The sequence below is a fragment of the Hypanus sabinus genome, chromosome 7 (assembly GCF_030144855.1).
Source record: "Hypanus sabinus isolate sHypSab1 chromosome 7, sHypSab1.hap1, whole genome shotgun sequence".
Taxonomy (NCBI): Eukaryota; Metazoa; Chordata; class Chondrichthyes; order Myliobatiformes; family Dasyatidae; genus Hypanus; species Hypanus sabinus.
In genome coordinates this window covers 165,498,969-165,518,849 of record NC_082712.1, presented here as the reverse complement: position 1 = coordinate 165,518,849, position 19,881 = coordinate 165,498,969, and the positions used below count along the sequence as shown (strand labels likewise).

The 19,881-nt window shown below is 42.0% G+C and overlaps 1 long non-coding RNA gene across 2 annotated transcripts in view; it reads right to left on the bottom strand.

Moving 5' to 3' along the window:
• Positions 1–11,892: 11,892 nt before the first annotated feature.
• LOC132397370 (uncharacterized) overlaps positions 11,893–19,881 on the bottom strand; it is a 65,867-nt gene continuing 57,878 nt past the window's right edge. For both annotated transcript variants that reach the window (XR_009513348.1, XR_009513347.1), the window contains 2 exons: positions 14,611–17,614; positions 11,893–14,493 (listed from right to left, as the gene is read on the bottom strand). This is a non-coding gene — a long non-coding RNA (uncharacterized LOC132397370). The remainder of the gene's footprint in view (positions 14,494–14,610; positions 17,615–19,881) is intronic.

Below are 19,881 nucleotides of genomic sequence, written 5' to 3'. Positions count from 1 at the left end.
CAGTTAGGATTAGTGAGTTGTGGCCATGCTATGTTGGCGCTGGAAGTGTGGTGACACTTGTGGGCTGCCTCAGCCAAATCCTTGGACTGTTGGAATTTGACACAGAATGACACATTTCAGTGTGTGTCAATGCTTTGACGTACATGTGACAAATAAAGCTAATCTTTATCTTTATTTAAGCTCCAGAAGGACCAGAAATGTGGAAATGGTGTAACTTTTGAAAGGTAGAGCAATGGAGAAGCAAAGAACATGGAGAAAGAGCAGTTACTGAGGAAAATATATGATGGAGGGAGGAAACATTAAGTTCCCACTCCAAGGAAACTAGTGTACAAATCTAACTGAATTTCCTGGCTCTATCCTTTCCTCATCTTTGAGAGTTCACCTCCATGCTGCTGTAGGCTTCAATTCAACCTTAATGTCTTCCTGTTCTCCTAACCGTGAATGTATGTCTGCCCACGAAACGAGAGATACTTCAGTGGTAGGCAAGTTTTTGAAGAAGATCTTGAGAGGAAGGATTTAGGAGCATTTAGAGAGATATAATCTGTTTAGGGATAGTCAGCATGGCTTTGTCAGGGGTAGGTTGTGCCTTATGAGCCTGATTGAATTATTTGAGGATGTAACAAAACACATTGATGAAGATAGAGCAGTGGATGTAGTCTATATGGATTTCAGAGAGGCATTTGATAAGGTTCCCCATGCAAGGCTCATTCAGAAACTGAGGAGGCATGGGATCCAAGGAGACCTTACATTGTGGATCCAGAATTGGCTTGCCCACAGAATGCAAAGGGTGGTTGTAGATGGTTTGTATTCTGCATGAACGTCAGAGACCTGTGGTGTTCTGCAGGGATATGTTCTGGGGCTCCTCCTGTTTGTGATTTTTATAAATGACCTGATGAAGAAGAAGAAGAGTAGGTTAGTAAGTTTGTTGATGACACAAAGGTTGTGGGTGCTGTGGATAGTCTGGAGGAACGTCAGATGGTACAGCGTTACATTGATAGGATGCAGAACTGGGATGAGAAGAGGCAGATAAAGTTCAACAAAGAAAAGTATGAAGTATGAAGTATGGTTCATTTTGAAATTTCAAATTTGAAGGCAGAATTTAATACTAATGGTAAGATTCTTGGCAATGTGGAGGATCAGAGAGATCTTGGGGTCCATATCCATAGGACACACAAAGCTGTTGCATAAGTTAACAGTGTTGTTGAGAAAGCGTATGGTGTCTTGACATTCATCAACCATGAGATTGACCAAGAGCCAGGAGGTAATGTTACAGCTATATAAGACCTTGGTTAGACACCACTTGGAGTATTGTGTTCAGTTCTGGTCACCTCACTACAGGAAGGATGTGGATACCATAGAAATAATGCAGAGGAGATTTAGCCTGGACTGGAGAGCATGCCTTTTGAAAATAGATTGAGTGTACTTGGCTTTTTCTCCTTGGAGCGACAGAGCATGAGATATGACTTGATAGATGTGTATAAGATGATGAGAGGCATTGATTATGTAGGCAATTGCTTTTTACTATGTATGCCAATGATTTGGACTATGGTATTAATGGATTTGTGGCCAAATTTGCCAATGATACAAAGATAGTTGGAGAAGCGGCTAGTGTTGAGGAAACAGAAAGCCTGCAGAGAGACTTAGATAGTTTAAGGGAATGGGAAAATAAGTGGCAAATGAAATACAATATTGGAAAGTGTATGGTCATACACTTTGGTGGAAGAAATAAACAGGCAGACTATTATTTAGATGGGGAGAGAATTCAAAATGCAGAGATGTAAAGGGACTTAGGAGTCCTTGTGCAAGATACCCTTAAGATTAACCTCCAGGATGAGTCCATTATGAAGAAGGTTAATGGAACGTTGGCATTCATTTCTAGAGCTATAGAATGTAAGAGCAGGGATGTGATGTTGAGGCTCTATAAAGCACTCATGAGACCACACTTGGAGTATTGTGTGCAGTTTTGGGCTCCTTGCTTTAAAAAGGATATACTGACATTGGAGAGAGTTCAGAGAAGATTCACGAGAGTGATTCCAGGAATGAAAGGGTTATTGTATGAGGAATGTCTAGCAGCTCTTGGGCTGTATTCCCTGCAGTTCAGGAGAATGAGGGGGGATCTCATAGAAACATTCAGAATGTTAAAAGGCCTAAACAGATTAGATATGGCAAAGTTATTTCCCATGGTAGGGGATTCTAGGACAAGAGGGGACGACTTCAGGATTGAAGGACATCCTTTAGAACTGAGGTGCGGAGAAATTACTTTAGTCAGGGGGTGGTAAATCTGTGGAATTTGTTGTCACAAGCGGCTGTGAAGGCCAAGTCATTGGGTGTATTTAAGGCAAAGATAGACAGGTTCTTGGTTAGCCAGGGCATCAGATGGTAGGGGGTGAAAGCAGGGGACTGGGGATGACTGGAAGAATTGGATCCGCTCATGATTGAATGGTGAAGCAGACTCAATGGGTCTACATCTGCTCCTAGATCTTGTGATGTTATGACCATATGACTGTAAGATCCATGCTTTCAAATGCTTCAGTGAATGAGTCAGCAATGATTTGGTGCCTGGTTTCCAACAAGACTGGTTTGAAGTGAGATCCTCAAAAACATGGACCACTCGTGTGGGGATATTGTACATTGATGATGATATTTGTATTCCATCTGCATAATTAACAACACGATGGAAAGAATTTTCTGATTTCAGGGAATCCCTATCTCAATGTCCCCCTTCTCTTCTTCCAGTGTATCTCTAGACTTCCCATTTTTATTCCCTTCCCATACTCAACACATAGTTCCCATTACCCTTTTTGTCCCTCTTCCATTTTTGGCCCCATAAACCTTCTACCCATCAGATCTCCTCTCCCACTTGGTGCCATTTGACCTTTATTTCACCCCTACTAAAGTTTGCCATTACCTTCTTCTTTACTAACAGATTCCAGCTCTTGTAACTTCTCTGTTCCTGTTTCTGTCTCCACCTTTAATCTCCACTCCCCTAGATCGCTCCATCTACTGCTTTTTCACCCTGCCTGCTTTCACCTATCACCAACCTACCTTTGTCACTGTCCTCCATCATCTGGCTCCTTCTGCTGTTCCCTCACCCATCTTTGGTCCACCTATCATCAACAAGCAACACAAGACAGTGTGGATGCTGGAATCTGGAGCAACACACAAATAAACAGTCTAGTCCATACAAGGTGTCATTACCCAAAATGTTGACTGTCTATTTCCCTCTACCTGACCTACTGAATTCGTCCAGCATTTGGTGCATTGTATCACATTGGCCTGGTACTCATCACCGACCCGCAACCCTCCACACTCCTCTTTATACTTACTATCTCCCCTCTTCACCCAAGTCCTAATGTAGGGTCTCAACAGAAAAATGCCAACAATTCCTTTTGCCCCATGGATGTTACTTAAACAACCAGGCACTGGATTCGGAGAACAACCAATTGGAGTCCAAGACTTATCAATAGGAGTTGAGTAGTATGATGAATTCTGTTGATAGACTTGCTATAGCAGTGCAAAAATATTGAAAAGCTTTCTTAGAGCATCTCATGTTAATAAATAAATTGACCGCAACTTCCCATCTAATTTTGTCCAACGATGAGATATTTTTAACAACTTGGAAAAAAAACTTTTAAAACATCCACCAAGGTGATGTTGCTATTATGGTAAACTGCAGATACATCTAAAATGTTGACACTATCTTTGGGCATAGTAGGAAGTTAGGCAAGATGTGAATCACTCAAGGATATGCTGTGTTAGTGTTTGTGTTGTGGTTGGGTATCTGCGGTTTCATCAGCATTTGTTGATATATTGCAAGTTGTTTTATTTACCCAATGGAATAGCTAGACAATAGCCATTTTTTCTCCTTGATTGGCAAGTAAGACTTTAGTAACTAGACTGTACTTACTCTAAACATCTAACAGAGAAGTCAGCAGGGAATTTATTTCCCATCAATTAATCATCATAGTTATTCGTTCCACTTGCAAAGGAGAGATTGCCAATTACAATTACCTCCTGAGACAGGTGGGATAACCCTTCACTGAAATCTCTTCTGAAGGCCAGTGGCAATATATTGATTAATAAGACCCACTGATGCGATGTCAGACCTTCAAAAGATATGACTTTTCTTTTCCATTGAATTCTTTTTTGTCTTGCCAATATTGTCTGCATATATTTTTTAATGCATTTTTGAGAAGTGGATATCTCGAAGAATGTCTTTCCCTAATAACCCTTGAGTTTCATGAGCCACCTGTCACTTGTCTGGTGAGACAATTTGTCAAGAGATTCCATGAATCAGGCCCAGTGGTGAAGAAATGGTGACATGGTCTGCAGGTTGCAAGGGAGCCTGCAGGTGGCAGTGTTCCCATGTGGCTCTCCTTGGTGATAAAGGTCATGATCTGGGAAGGACTCCCAGAGTAATTTAGAGAAGTAATCACTTTTGCAAGTGATATGCTCTATGTGTGGTGGTAGAGGATTGGGGGGAAGAATAGAGTGACAGCTGAGTAGACTGCTTTGTCCTGGACATTGTCAAGCTCATTTATTTATTTAGAAGTACAAAGTGGAATAGGTCCCTCAGATCCTACTGGCCATGCCACCCAGCAACCCAGCAACCCACTGATTTAACCCTAGCCTAATCACGGGACAATTTACGATGACCAATTAACCTACTAACTAGTACGTCTTGGACTATGGGGGGGAAATCGGAGCAGCTGCAGGAAACCCATGCACACATGGGAAGGAACATACAAACTTTCTTACAGTGGATGCTGGAGTTGAACCCCAAACTCTGACACGCTACACACAGTTGAGCCCCAGCAGAAGATGTTGCTGATTTGGAAGATGTTATATACTTACCCCAAGTGGAGGAAATTCTATGCTTATGTTGATTTGTGGCTTGTAGAAGGAGGAGAGACTTTGGGAATTGGGATATGAAGTATAGGCTGCAGGGTTGACTGGATCTTAAACCCATAGGTCTTATGCAGCAGATTCATTTGAGGCTTTGGTCAGTGACATTCCCCAAAATTTTGTAGACTGGGATCTCGGTGATGGAAATTCCATTGAATATGTAAAGTAAATATCTACCTCCTCTCTCTAATTGGAGGTAGTCATTCTCTGGCAATTTGAGCTACTACTGTTACTTGCTATTCAACAGCCCAAGGCTGCTTCTGCTACATACAAGCACGGACCACTAAAGAATTTGTGGTCAAGTTCTCTATGTTCACAGCACAGTAACATTTATGTTTGTGCAATACACACAAAATGCTGGAGGAACTCAGCAGGCCAGGCAGCATCTATGGAAAAATGTACAGTCAACATTTTGGGCTGAAACCCTTTGGCAAGACGGGAGGAAAAAGCTAAGGAGTAGATTTGAAGGGGGGTAGGGGAGAGGGAAACGCCAGGTGATAAGTGAAATTTGGAGGGGGGGGGTGAAGCAGAGAGCTAGGAAGTTGATTGGTGAAAGGGACAGAAGGCCATGGAAGAAAGAAAAGGGGGGACGGGAAGGAGCACCAGAAGGAGGTGAAGGACAGGCAAGGAGATAACATGAGAGAGGGACAAGACGATGGGAAATGGAGAAGGGGCCAAAACGTTGACTGTACTTTTTTCTACCGATGCTGCTTGGCTGCTGAGTTCCTCCAGCATTTTGTGTGCGCTGCTCGGATCTCCAGCGTCTGCAGATCTTTTCTTGTTTGATATTTATGTTTGTTATGCATCTTTGCCTCATCTAACTTCCTGGAATTACACTCTTTTAATCATGATACTTAGCAACATAGCAACATGTATCCCACCAAAGTATTGATATGTCACCAAAGACCAGCAAATTTCCGCAGATGTACCATGGAGAACATTCCTACTGGTTGCATCACAAACTGCTATGGAAGATCCAACGCCAAGGATCACAAGAGGCTGCAGAAGGTTGTAGGATCAGCCAGCTCCATCTAAGGTACAAGCCTCCCCACTATCAAGGACACCTTCAAAACGTAGTAATTCAAGGATGCAGCATCCATCATTAAGGGCCCTCACCATCTAGGATATTCCTTCTTCTCGTTGCTACCATCATGAAGGAGGTACAGAGTCTGAAGATCCACAATCAATGCCTTCTTCCCTTCTTCCATCGAACTTTTGAATTAAACATGAGCCCATGAACACCACCTCAATTTTTGCTCTCTATTTGCACTACTTATTTTGTTAAAATATTTCATATTGTAACTTCTAGTTATCTTTTATATATCGCACTGTACTGCTGCACAAAACATCAAGTTTCATGACATATGTCAGCGATAATGAACCTGATTCTGAGTCTGATTCTGAAGACAACAACTTCAGCAACCACTTGGAGAAATGTTGTTGACTATAAGAAAGGACCGGAGGAGCGTTCCTCATTGGACAGCTCTTTCAGAGCGGTAATCCAGCAATGGTGGGCAGCATTGCTAGCTTTTGAGAAACACAGTTCATGAAACTGTTTGAAGATTGGCTTAAGAAGCCACCGCTTAGTAGAAAATAGAGCAACTGATGCTAAAGTGATGGTGTCATCTAATTATCCACTCTGTAACACCACATGACACTAAGACAAACGAGCAGAATTAGGCTGTTTGGCCCATCGACTCTGCTCCTACATTCCTTCATGGCTGATTTATTTTCCCTCTCAACTCCATTCAGAATCAGGTTTATTATCACTGGCATGTGTTGTGAAATTTGTTAACTTAGCAGCAGCAGTACAATGCAATGTGTAATAATATAGAAAGAAAATAAATAAGTAAATAAATTACAGTGTATATATATATTAAATAGATTAAAATAATGTAAAACAGTAATAATATATTAAATAGTTAGGTAGTGTTTATGGGTTCAATGTCCATTTAGGAATTGTATGGCAGAGAGGAAAAAGCTGTCCCTGAATCTCTGTATGTGTGCCTTTAGACTTCTGTACCTCCTTCCTGATGGTAGCAATGAGAAGAAGGCATGTCCTGGGTGATGGGGGTCCTTAATGATGAATGCCACCTTTCTGAGGCACCGCTCCTCGAAGGTGTCTTGGATACAAGGGAGGCTAGTGCCCTAGATGGAACTGACAAATTTTTTCAACTTTCTGCAGCTTCTTTCAGTCCTGTGCAGTAGCAACCCCACCCTCACCCTATACCAGACAGTGATGCAGCCTGTCAGAATGCTCTCCACAATGCACCTATAGAAGTTTTTGAATGTTTTAGGTGACAAACCTAAATTTTTTCGAAGTCCTGATGAAATATAGCCACTGTCTTGCCATCTTTATAGCTGCTTTGATGTGTTGGGACCAGGTTAGATCCTCGGAGATCTAGACACCCAGAAACTTGAAGTTGTTCAATTTATAAATAGACAGTAGGTGCAGGAGTGGGCCATTCGGCCCTTCTAGCCAGCACCGCCATTCATGTGATCATGGCTGATCATACACGATCAGTACCCCGTTCCTGCCCTCTCCCCATATCCCTTGACCCCGTTATCTTTAAGAGCTCTATCTAACTCTCTCTTGAATGCATCCAGAGACTTGGCCTCCACTGCCTTCTGGGGCAGAGCATTCCACATATCCACCACTCTCTGCGTGAAAAAGTTTTTCCGCATCTCTGTTCTAAATAGCCTACCCCTTATTCTTAAACTGTGGCTTCTAGTTCTGGACTCACCCATCAGCGGGAACAAGCTTCCTGCCTCCGGTGTGTCCAATCCCTTAATAATCTTATATGTTTCAATCAGTTCTCCTCTCATCCTTCTAAATTCCAGTGTATACAAGCCCAGTCATTCCAATCTTTCAACATATGACAGTCCAGCCATTCCAGGAATTAACCTTGTGAACCAACACTGCACTTACTCAATAGCAAGAACGTCCTTCCTCAAATTTGGAGACCAAAACTGCACACAATACTCCAGGTGGGGTCTCACCGGGGCCCTGTACAGCTGCAGAAGGACCTCTTTACTCCTATACTCAATTCCTCTTGTTATAAAGGCCAGCATGCCATTAGCTTTCTTCACTGCCTGCTGTACCTGCATGCTTGCTTTCATTGACTGATGTACAAGAACACCTAGAACTCTCTCCACTTCTATGAGGATTGGTTCGAGTTCCCTCATCTTACTCTTCCTATGTCCACAATCAGCTATTTCATCTTACCGACATTGAGTGCAAGGTTGTTGCTGTGACACCACTCCACTAGCTTGGATGATAGTTGTTAAGGCAGCTCACACTACTCTTCTTAAGGACTGGTATAACTGTTGCCTCTTTGAAGCAGTTTGGAACTTCTGACCATTGCAGTGAGAGGTTGACAATGTCCTTAGGTACTTTGTCAGTTGGTTGGCACAAGTTTTTAGAACCTTACCAGGAACTCCATCAGGGCCTGTCACGTTGCAAGGGTTAATCCCCCTGAAAGACAGCCTGACATTGGCCTCCAAGACAGAGATCTCAGGGTCACCGGATGCAGCAGGGATCGTCAGATCTATACTTATTTTCTCCCTTTCAAAGAGTGCATAAAAGGCATCGAACTCATCTGGTATTGAAGCATCACTGCCATCCATGATGTTGGGTTTCGGTTTGTATGAAGTAATGTCCTGCAAACCCTGCCAGAGTTGCCGTGCATCAGGTATCGCCTCCAACCTTGCTCAAAATTGTTTCTTCACTCTTGAGCTAGGCCTCCACAAGTCATACCTGGTTTTCTTGTACAGACCTGGTTTATCAAACTTAAATGGAGCTAGATCTAGCCCTCATCAGGCAACAAACCTCCTTGTTCATCCATGGCTTATGATCGGGAATGCACAGTAAGTTTTCATAAGCACACACTCATCCACAAGGGTTTTAATGAAGTCAGCAACAACTGTACTCTCCTGCCTTCTCCATGTAACCTTTAGTTACATTAGTTACATTAGTCTTTACTAATCAAGAACATATCAACCTCTGCTTTAAATATGCCCAATGACTTGGCCTCCACAGCTGTCTGTAGCAATGAATTCCATAGATTCACCACCCTCTGGCTAAATAATTTCCAAGTCAACACACAAAGATTAGTTTCAAACACATGTGTATTATGTTGCACACAATTCTGAAACAGGAGAAGACACTTTTTTTTACTTCCACTCCATTGGTAGCACTTCTACCTCAACATCAGAATATTTGGAATCAAGGCAGTTGGTAGGACTCAGAATGGTGCTCCTGTGCAGAAATGAGGCTGTGCTGCCCTCCCAGAGATACTATCCTTTGGGTCAGGCATTGAGCAAGTGCTCAGTTTTCTTCTTGTCTGAATCCTCAGCCTCAATCAAAGCAGAGCAAGGGACTTCTCATGTTGTCCTGCAACTGTTACGACGTGCACCCAACTGTGCCAGCTTCCAGGGTTTAGACGCTCCGATTCTGATTGGAACATATAAGATTATTAAGGGATTGGACAAGATAGAGGCAGGAAATACGTTCCAGCTGCTGGGAGAGTCCAGTACCAGAGGGCATGGTTTGAGAATAAGGGGTAGGTCATTTAGGACAGAGTTAAGGAAAAACTTCTTCTCCCAGAGAGTTGTGGGGGTCTGGAGTGCACTGCCTCAGAAGGCAGTGGAGGCCAATTCTCTGGATGCTTTCAAGAAGGAACTAGATAGGTATCTTATGGGTCGGGGAATCAAGGGATATGGGGACAAAGCAGGAACTGGGTATTGATAGTAGATGATCAGCCATGATCTCAGAATGGCAGTGCAGGCTTGAAGGGCTGAATGGTCTACTTCTGCACCTATTGTCTATTGTCTATTGATTCTGCAGAATATGAATAGCTGATGCAGCCCCTTTAAAGACTCAGGCCCGCCCTGCTAATTGGCGGCCAGGTTTTGACAGCAGGATTTTAATATTTAAAGAGCACCAGAATGGAGGTTCAGTGCTCAATCGTCAGTTCATTTGACATCTAGTTAAGAACCCTGCCTCATATGGTGTCTCGATTCCAGCCTTGGGTTCTTCAACGCTTGGGTCCTAACTATCCTCGCAAAGCATTTATTAGACTTAAACAGTACTGTGCAAAAAGTCCTGGGTGTTTATATATATATATAGGGTGCCAAAGACTTTTGCAAAGTACTCGAGCGATTTTATGTACTGCACCGTACTGCTGCCACAAAAAACGTATTTCATGACATATGTGAGTAATGATAAACCTGATATCAGTCTCTATTGTGGACTGAGAGTGGGATGATGAAAGGGAGAGGGGAATCATGCTTGGGAAAAGGGGAAGGGAGAGGAGAGGGAATGGGAAGCACCAGAGAGACATTCTGTGATGATCAATAAACCAATTGTTTGGAATCAAAGACCTTGCCTGGTGTTTCAGGGCTGGATGTGCCTACACCCTCTGCCCCTGGCACTCCTCTGCCACCACTCCCAAAGCACTCTACACTCGACATTCCCAACATCCTTTGTTCCCCACAGATTTACAAATTTGCTCTCTGCTCCACGTTGACAGATATAGTATGTGCAAAACACTTAGGCACCCTAGATATATATATAAATATATATCCCTAAGATTTTTGCCCAAGTTTGGCCGTTCAAGTTACGCAGTCACAAAAGAACACCGTGGGCTGCAAATTACTACTTCATTTGATTCACGATTAATGAGGTTACAGAAAAAGTCAATGTTAGATCAGGCCCAATTTAGTTAAGGTTGATGCTGGCAGAATGAGCCCTGGGATAGAAATAAGCCAAATTTACACGCAGAAAACATAGAAGTGTACTGAGCATTGAAAGCTGGGGAAGCAAGTGTAGATACCAGCATTCAATTCTAATGGTTTGTTGAACTAAACTGAATAATATAATGCATTATATAGAATACATTGCATAGCAGGTAGTGCAATTGCTTTGCAGTGCCAGAGAACACTGGTTGGTGTTTGATTCCTGCCACTGCCTGCAAGTAGTTTGGATGCTCTCCCTGAGCACAAGGGTTTCCTCCAGCTGCTCCAGTTTCCTCCCACATTTCAAAGATGTACAACGAGAATTAGGGTCAATGAGCTGTCGGCATGCTGCGGTATGTTAGTCACAGAACTGTGGTGAGACTTGTGGGCTGGCCCTATCACCATTCTCGCTGATTTGATTTGAAGCAAATGACACATTTAATTGTATGTTTTGTTTCAATTTACCTGTGACAAATACAGCTAATATTTATTCTTTAATATTTATTTCTTCCTAATTCTTTTAGGATGACACTTTGCAAATGTAATAGTTGGGAAAGTTTTAGCAATTCATAGACATAAGAGATTCTGCAGATGCTGGAAATCTTGAGCAACGCACACAAGATATTGGAGGAACTCGGCAGATGAAGCAGCATCTATGGAAAGGAATAGAGAGGTAACATTTTGGGCTGAGACTCTTTGTCAAGACTGGAAAGGAAGAGGGCAGAAGCCAGGATAAGAAGGTGGGGTTCTGGCTTCTGACCCCTTCCTGTCTGATCTGATGAAGGGTCTGATCCTGAAATGTCAACTGTTTATTCCTCTCCATAGATATTGCCTGACCTGCTAAGTTCCTCCAGTGTTTTAGCTACGCTAACTATGTATGTATAAAACAGATTTGTTGGGACAATGGGAGACTGAAAATGTCAATATCTATTCTGAATGACACACTTTGATCCCCCAGTGCATTTGCTGAGCATTTCGAATCTTCAGGGCAAATTCCCCATTCCTGCCCTGAAAGAAAATACATTTACAGTTCCAAATTTATATTTTTCCCATGACTGTCATTCATAGATTGAATCAGGTTAAAAGCCACTCATGAGAACGTACTGATGAAGTACAGCAGAAATTACCCTGACCAACCAAGAAGGATTAAGATCTCATATTTCATCCATCAATTAATTACTCATCAGTCCATCAAGGTTTAATAGAATGATAATGATAATAACATTTATAGAGCACTTTTCATACAGACGATGTAGTTCAAGGTTCTTTATAATGGGATAAAGTGCAAACATAAAAATAAAGATGAAAAGATGTTAGTTAAAAGCAAGGTTAAAAAACAGGTTTTGAGCTGGCACTTAGAAGTGCCAACTGAGTCTGCATCCCTTATAGTATTGAGTTTCACAGTTTACGAACGTAGCTAAAAAGAAGTTGATCTGTCAATTTTCTTTTGGGAGAGATTGTCTGAATTTAAGAGACGAACAGAAGAAAAGCTCAGAGCTCGGGAAGGATTATAAAATGAAAGACATTCTGTGATGTACTCTGGTCCCAAACCATTGAGAGCTTTAAAAACAAGTAAGAGAATATTCATGGTTCTGTCTCCTGGATGATCAATAGAAAGAAAATAAGAACTCAGGAATGAGGAAAAGCTGGTAGGGGCATTTAGTTTTTACATAGAAATTCTATCAAAGGATCAGAATTTGTTTGGCAGGAGAACAGTACAGGCAAAACAAATGATTATGAGTTAGAATAAATAAATAGTACAAATGAGGAATAGTGAGAAAGTGTTCATGGGCTCATATCCCACTCAGAAATCTGATGGCAGCTGGGAAGAAACTTTTCCTAAAACATTGAGTATGGGCCATTGGGCTCCTGATGGTAGCCATGAGAAGAGGGCATGTCCTGGATAGAGATGGTCCTAATGTTTGATGCCACCTTCCTGAAGCACAGGCTTTTGATGATGTCTTCAATGGCGGGAAGGCTTGCACCCTTGGTAGAGCTGGCTGAGCCCACATCCGCCAGAAGCCTCTAACGATCCTGTGCATTGGTGCCTCCATACCAGGCCATGATGTTCCCCATGGTACTTCCGTACAAAGAGAAGTCCTTTCAGCCCAACAGATTGATGTCAAAGCAAATGGCTTTCATGCCCCTTCCCACCACTCTTCTCCAAATCAAAGCAGCATGTCTTTGCTTTCCCATTCATGTACTTTCCTATTTTCCACTTAAATGCTGTTGAATCTGAGCATGTTTGGAGTGGACTCCAGAAATGGAGCTGGCGCCAGATGTGTTAGCATCTTTTGCATTTGGCTCACCCCAGGTTTACAGCTGCTTCACTTAAGTCCACTATGCTGAAGTACTGGCATTTCTCTGTGTAGGATGACCAGGATCAGCTGTGGTTGCATCAAGTGCAGTCCAACATTGACAATTCCTGGAGTTCCGTGACAATGTACAAATCAGCCATTATGAAATGGTAGAACAGATTCAATGGGACGAGTGGCCTAATACTGCTCCTATGTCTTATTGTCCTATGGTAATAGCAACACGCTAACTACTACGCTACTGCGGCACTTCCTTGAAAAGCTGTAGAACTGAACGGATTTACAAATACAGGGCCGATGAGACCATGACGGGATTTTGTAATATAGATCAAAATTTTAAAATCCAGGCATTGCCTATTTCCAATTCAAGGTAGAGTACAGAGTACAAGGGTGGCAGGCAAATTCCTGCTCCATGTGGCACTCTGCTGCGTGCAAATGAAATACTTTTCATAGCAATATGCACCCTTCTCAAACATCCAGTGAAAACCTTTTAATTTCCTCTCTTTCTTCCGTCCTTTCTTGTGTAATCCATTCTTCTCATACCAGGTGTCAGATTATGGGTCTGCATATAACCCATGTCTTACTGACTCCACGTGCTACTCAAGGTGTATCTGGCCAATGCACTGGCCACAATTGTAACCTGGTGTTTTACAATGAACTGATCCAACACTTTGTAACTTGGCATTCAGCTCACTGTGTTCATTGCTGTGAAAATGTTATTTGGCATGCTAAGCATGCTAGGAATTCATTATCACCCAGAACTCTTTCTGGTTCACCTTGGTTATTCCACTCTATACATGTCACATCCATTGTCCTTCCATTGTGAGGTGTTTTGCTTTGGTCCATGCCGAGTTTTGTCAAATACTGATTTGCCTACTTTCCTGAGTTCCCTTTATCAATTCCCTAGCTCCCCGGAATCAGAATCAGAATCAGACTTTAATCGCCAAGTACCTGTGCACATACAAGGAATTTACTTCCGGCAGATGTTGTCTCTCTGCTCATAACAATAACAATGATAAATATAAATGAAAATATAGATTATACATACAGGTAGTGCAATCCAAGTAATAGTTAGCCGACAGTTAACCGGCAGTTAACTGCTCAGCAAAGTGACCGCAGTAGGGAAAAAACTTCTCCAGTGCCTATTAGTCTTAGTCTGGAGGGATCTGAAGTGCCTACCAGACGGAAGCAGTTCAAACAGTCTGTGCGCAGGATGGGAGGAGTCCTTTATTTTGTTCCCCGCCCTCTTCTTCAACCTGGAAGAGTACAGGTCCACAATAGAGGGCAGGGAGGCTCCAATGATGTGCTCGGCAGTCCTCACTGTGCGCTGTAGTCTGGTTCTATCCTGCTTGGTGGCGGCTCCAAACCACACAGTGATGGAGGTGCACAGGACAGACTCAATGACTGCAGTGTAGAACTGCGGCAGCAATTCCTGAGGCAGACCATATTTCCTCAAGAGCCGCAGGAAGTACATCCGCTGCTGGGCCTTTGAACTTATCAATTTATCATGAGCTTCATTAACCTGTTGATGGTAATACTGTTGAAATAAAAAGCAAGAAAATTAACGAGCCACTCCACCAGGAAACAAAACAAAACACTGAGACCCACTAAAAAGGGTGAATTATACTTGGTGGCCACTTTATTAGGTACTTACTAAAAAGTGGCCTCTGAGTGTACATTCGTGGTCTTCTGCTGTTGCAGCCCTCACACTTCAAGGTTCAACATGTTGTGCATTTAGAGGTGCTCTTCTGCTCATCCCTGCTGTACTGATGATTGTTTGAGTTACTGCTGCCTTCCTGTCAGCTTGAACGAGTCAGGCCATTCTGCTTTGACCTTTCTGACAAGGTGTTTTGTCCAGAGATCTGCTGCTCACTGGGTGTTTTTTTTTTGTTTTGTTTTTTGCACCATTCTCTGTAAATTCTAGAGACTGTTGTGTGTGAAAATCACAGGAGATCAGCAGTTTCTGAGATACTCAAACCGCCCCATCTGGCACCAACAAACATCCCACAATTCAAAGTCACTTTCCTCCCCATTCTGGTGTTTGGTCATGACAACAAATGAACATCTTAATAACTTCTGTGTACTTTTATACTTTGAGTTGCTACCATATAATTGGCTGATTAATTTGCATTAATAAGCAGGTGTACAGGTGTACCTAACCCAGTGACCACTGAGAGTCTCTGAAACAGTCATGAAACAAGTTACATTTGAAACCAATAAGCGGCCAAATTAAAGAAGAGATGCTACAAGTTTTATGCAATGCAATGTCAAACAGTTTGAAGTATTGCTATAATGACTAATAATTTTAAAAACCTTCTGTATCCTTACCCTACCCCTCTCATTGACAGTGAGAAAATGCATGAGTATTCATGCACACATCTTGGCTGTAGAACAGTGGTAAGGGATTAGCCTTGCATGCCTAGGACAAAGTCCACCAATACATGAAGGTTCAGACAAGACTGAAAATAGGAATATAAGACGATAAGAAATTAGGAGTCATATTTGCTCCTAATGATCTAGACTCCACAAATATCCAGGCAGAGGATTACAGCAATTCACCAGCCTCAGTGAGAAAATGTTCCTATCCATGAGGTTTAAAAGACCACCCCTGACACCTTGTTCGAGATCCTAACTCCAATAGGAATATTTCAGCACCAAACTAGACTAGGCAGAAGATCTGGAACACATGGAGTAGATGTGCTGTAATGCTTTGTTTTACATTATGACTTTAAGGGAAAGAGGATCATATGGCTGTGTACCTGTTGAGATAAAAGGCCTCCTTCAGTGCTGATCAGATCAACCATGAATTGACGGAGTGGCAGAGCAGACCTAAGATGCTCTAATTGCCCATTTCTTCTCCTATTCTGACATTCTTCCATCCATAATTCTTGACCTCAGATCTGTACTCTGAATTCTCAAAATGTTGCTCTTGGATTGGAAGGGCGCTCTCTGCATTGTTACTTAAATGTGTGACAGCAACATTCTTCCCCAGCTGGGCTACACAAGACGTGAGTGCTCAGTCACAGCAAGCAGCTGGCTTAACACACTTGTGTTTTTTGTAGGAAAATCAAGATTTTGGGCAATAGGCAGAAAAATGGAATTGAAGGAAAGAGTTCTGATTCTGTCAATAATAATACTTCTCAAACTTCAGTAAGCTAAAGAATTCACAGCACACTAGAGTGTAAACTGCAGTGTCATTAGATGCAGTCGTAGAGTCATAAAGCCATAGAGCAGGGTTTCTCAATCTTTTTTATGCCATGGACCCCTATCATTAACTGAGGGGTCCATGGACACAGTTTGGGAGCCTCTGCCATAGTGCATACAACAGAGAAACAGGCCCTTCAGTCCATTTTTCTGCCTAGTCCCATCGACCTGCACCCAGACCATTGCCCTTCATATCACCCCATCCATGTACCTATCCAGAATTCTCTTACTAAATGGGACAACTAAACCCACATCTACTATTTTTTTCTCTTTTCCTCCTTTGACCCTCATGGATTTGTCATATTTCTTAACTGTACCAAAGTTACTTTCTTCCAACTATTGTGAGTGCCACATTTTAACCATTCTTGGTAAAGAAGGTTCACTTAAGTTCCCAATGGTATATAAGTGATCTTTGGCTTTGAATACACACTATGATATGGTTTCTATAGCTTTGGCAGGGTAGAATATTTACAACAAAATTCATGAAAGATCAGAAATACTTTGTCATCTCTATTTTAAATTGGTAATTTTACTGAAATTGTGCTTGATTTCGACATTTTCTCCATATCAACCCTGTGCAGTTTATCAGAATCTTTTATTCCAGTCATATAGCCATACTTTCTTCCAACACATGCTAAATACTGGAGGAACTCAGCAAATTGGGCAGAAGGGAGTAAACAGTTGACATTTTGGGCCTAGATCCTTCATCAAATCTCAGCCTAAAACGTCAACCATTTGTTTCCCTCCAAAGATGCTGCCTGATTTGCTGAGTTCCTCCAGCTTTTAGTGTGTGTTGCTCAAGATTTCCGGAATCTGCAGAATCTCTTGTGTTTGTCATTCTCTCTACCAGTCTCCTTTGAACATAGGCCCAGGCCGCTCAGTTTTTCACTATCGCACAACCCTTTCATCTGAAGTGTACTGCCAGACAAATACATTGCACCCTGGTTTATAAGACAATAAACTTAACTTAATCTAATCTAAGCTAATTGCTGAGGAACTGGGAAACTATATCAGCCCCACCAGTACTTTGAGCAAACACTTTGATTATTCAAATAAATTGGCATTACGCAAGCAAAGCAGGGATAAAAATGTACATTTTCTCAAGACTACCTTCAAAGAAGAACACTGGAGCATCCTGTAATAAATAAGGGGAATACTGACTTGTTCTTCTCACAGGAGACAGAGTGGACTGGCACTTATAATTGAGGGGATCTGCTCTCACTAAATTTGCTCATATTGACAGGCATTTTAATCCACTCCCAGTCTGAAGTGCATGATCCACATTAAAACTTCAGCTGAGCAAGAAGAATAAAACAATACTGTCCTGAGTCCTGACGAAGGTTCTCGGCCCGAAACGTCGACAGTGCTTCTCCCTATAGGTGCAGCCTGGCCTGCTGCGTTCCACCAGCATCTTGTGTGTGTTGCTTGAATTTCTAGCATCTGCAGATTTCCTCCTATTTGCAGAATAAAACAATTGTCAGGTGTGACATTAAGCCATGGCCCAGTGTGACAGGTGTGGCTGACATCCGACAAGTATGTTCCTGCAAGGAGTTAACATCCCTTTCAGATTATCAAGTAAAAAGTCAAGACATTTCATTTACTTGAAAAACGGGAAGAAGAAGCCTTGGCAAGTCAAAGCTTGCTAGCTACAGTTGCTGTTCTCAGACAACATATAGACAGTCTCTACCTGCCAAGATAACTAGACGTTTGGTCGAAAAGTCAGAAGAATATCATTCATACTTCTGCCACCTGGTGCAAAAATCTGAACACACCCACTATCCACTAATGATCAAGTTTTATTGATTGTGGATGTTTGTACGGATATCACCGTGTGATACCATTGCTGTTCTCAGCAGCTGTAGGAAATAATAATGCATTGACCAAGCCCTCCAATGTAACTATTTGTTCTTCAAAAGGCACTTTATTATAGGAAGTACATTCTTCACTTTTGACATACGTTGAACAATCCAAATTGTTTAAACAAGGTACAGGCCTCAGCAAAATACACACACATACACACGTAAGTAATAAAACTTCGGCAAGTTATCACAATTATTTTACCAATGGCAAACTTAAAACAAAACATCATTTTCCAAGTTTACATTAACATCTGCAGTCAGTTGAGATGCTCACATTAAACAATGATGAACTTCAGATGACATTAAGTGAAGTAAATGTACACTCAGTGGCAAATTTATTGCATACCTCCTGTACCCAATAAAGTGGCCACTCAGTATATTTTTGTGGTCTTCTGTTGCTGTAGGTCATCTGCTTCAAGGTTCAACATATTGTACTTCCAGAGATGCTCCTCTCCACACCACTGTTGTATCGCACGTCTATCTGGGTTACTGTTTCTTTCCTGTCAGCTTGAACCTGTCTGGCCATTTTCCTCTGGCCTCACTCATTAACAAGGCATTTTTACCCAAAGAACTGCTGCACACTGGATTTTTTTTTTTTGCTTTTTGCACCGTTCTCTAGAGCAGGTGTTCCCAAGCTTTTTTATGTCAGGGGCCCCTACCATTAACCGAGGGGTCCATGGACCCCTGTTTGGGAGCGCCTGTTCTAGAGAGTGTAGGCATGAAAATCCCAGAAATCAGCAGTTTCTGAGATATTCAAACACACCTGTCTGCCACCAACAATCATTCCACGGTCACAGTCACTTTGATCATATTTCTTCCTCATTTGTCTGTTTGGTCTGAACCTCTTGACCGTGTCTGCATGTTTTTATGCATTGACTTGCTACTACATGACTGGTTGATTAGATATTTGCATTAACCAACAGTTGTACAGGTGGCCGCAGGGTGTTCCTACCTTTGGTATCATAATAGAAAGATGTTTATTAAGTGGATTTACAGATGAATGGTGGCATTTGACTATTATAGATTAATGTCCATTAACTCTTGTAGTATAACCTTGACTAAAGAGTCCGACCAAGCATTCCTCACTAAACTCCCTTCAGAAAAACAAGGGAAATGGGTGCAGGTTCAAACTATTCAGTTCCCTGACTCTGCACTGCCATCTTACTGGGGTGGCACGGTAGCATAGGAGTTAGCATAATGCTAATACAGTGCCAGTGACCGGGTTCGGTTCCGCCGCTGCCTGTAAGGAGTTTGCACATTCTCTCCTTGTCTGCATGGGTTTCCTCCAGGTGCTCAGGTTTCCTCCCACATTCCAAAGACGTACAGATTAGTAGGTTAATTGGTCACATGGGTGTAATTGGACCTGAAGGGCTGCTAACATGTTGTCTCTCTAAATAAAATTAAAATAAACAATGGTACTGTTGGCCTCAGCTCCTCTTTTCTTCCTGATAATCGGAACATGTAGTCCCTTGAAATCCAAAAAAACTACTTTGTATCTTTGACAAAACTGTATAATGTTTGTCTGTAATGTAGGGTCAGAAACAGAACGAGAATTTCTTCAATCGAGTGGAGAAATTTATGCTTGCATTGACATTCCTAATCACGTGACCCTGTAAGGTTCACGCATTGAAAATGAAATACAGCAGAATTCTGAACTGTAACCTCTGCCTTATTAAAGTTCAAAGTAAATTTATTATCAATGTGTATAAGTGTAATCATATACTACCTTGATGTTCGTTTTGTTGCAGGCAGTTACGGGAAAATTTTGGGTGGAGCTTAGGAGGGTGATGGTGCCTATGGTGACTCCTTTGCTTGCACCTCAGAAACAGCTCTATTTCTATCTTTAATATCTCTTTATTTCC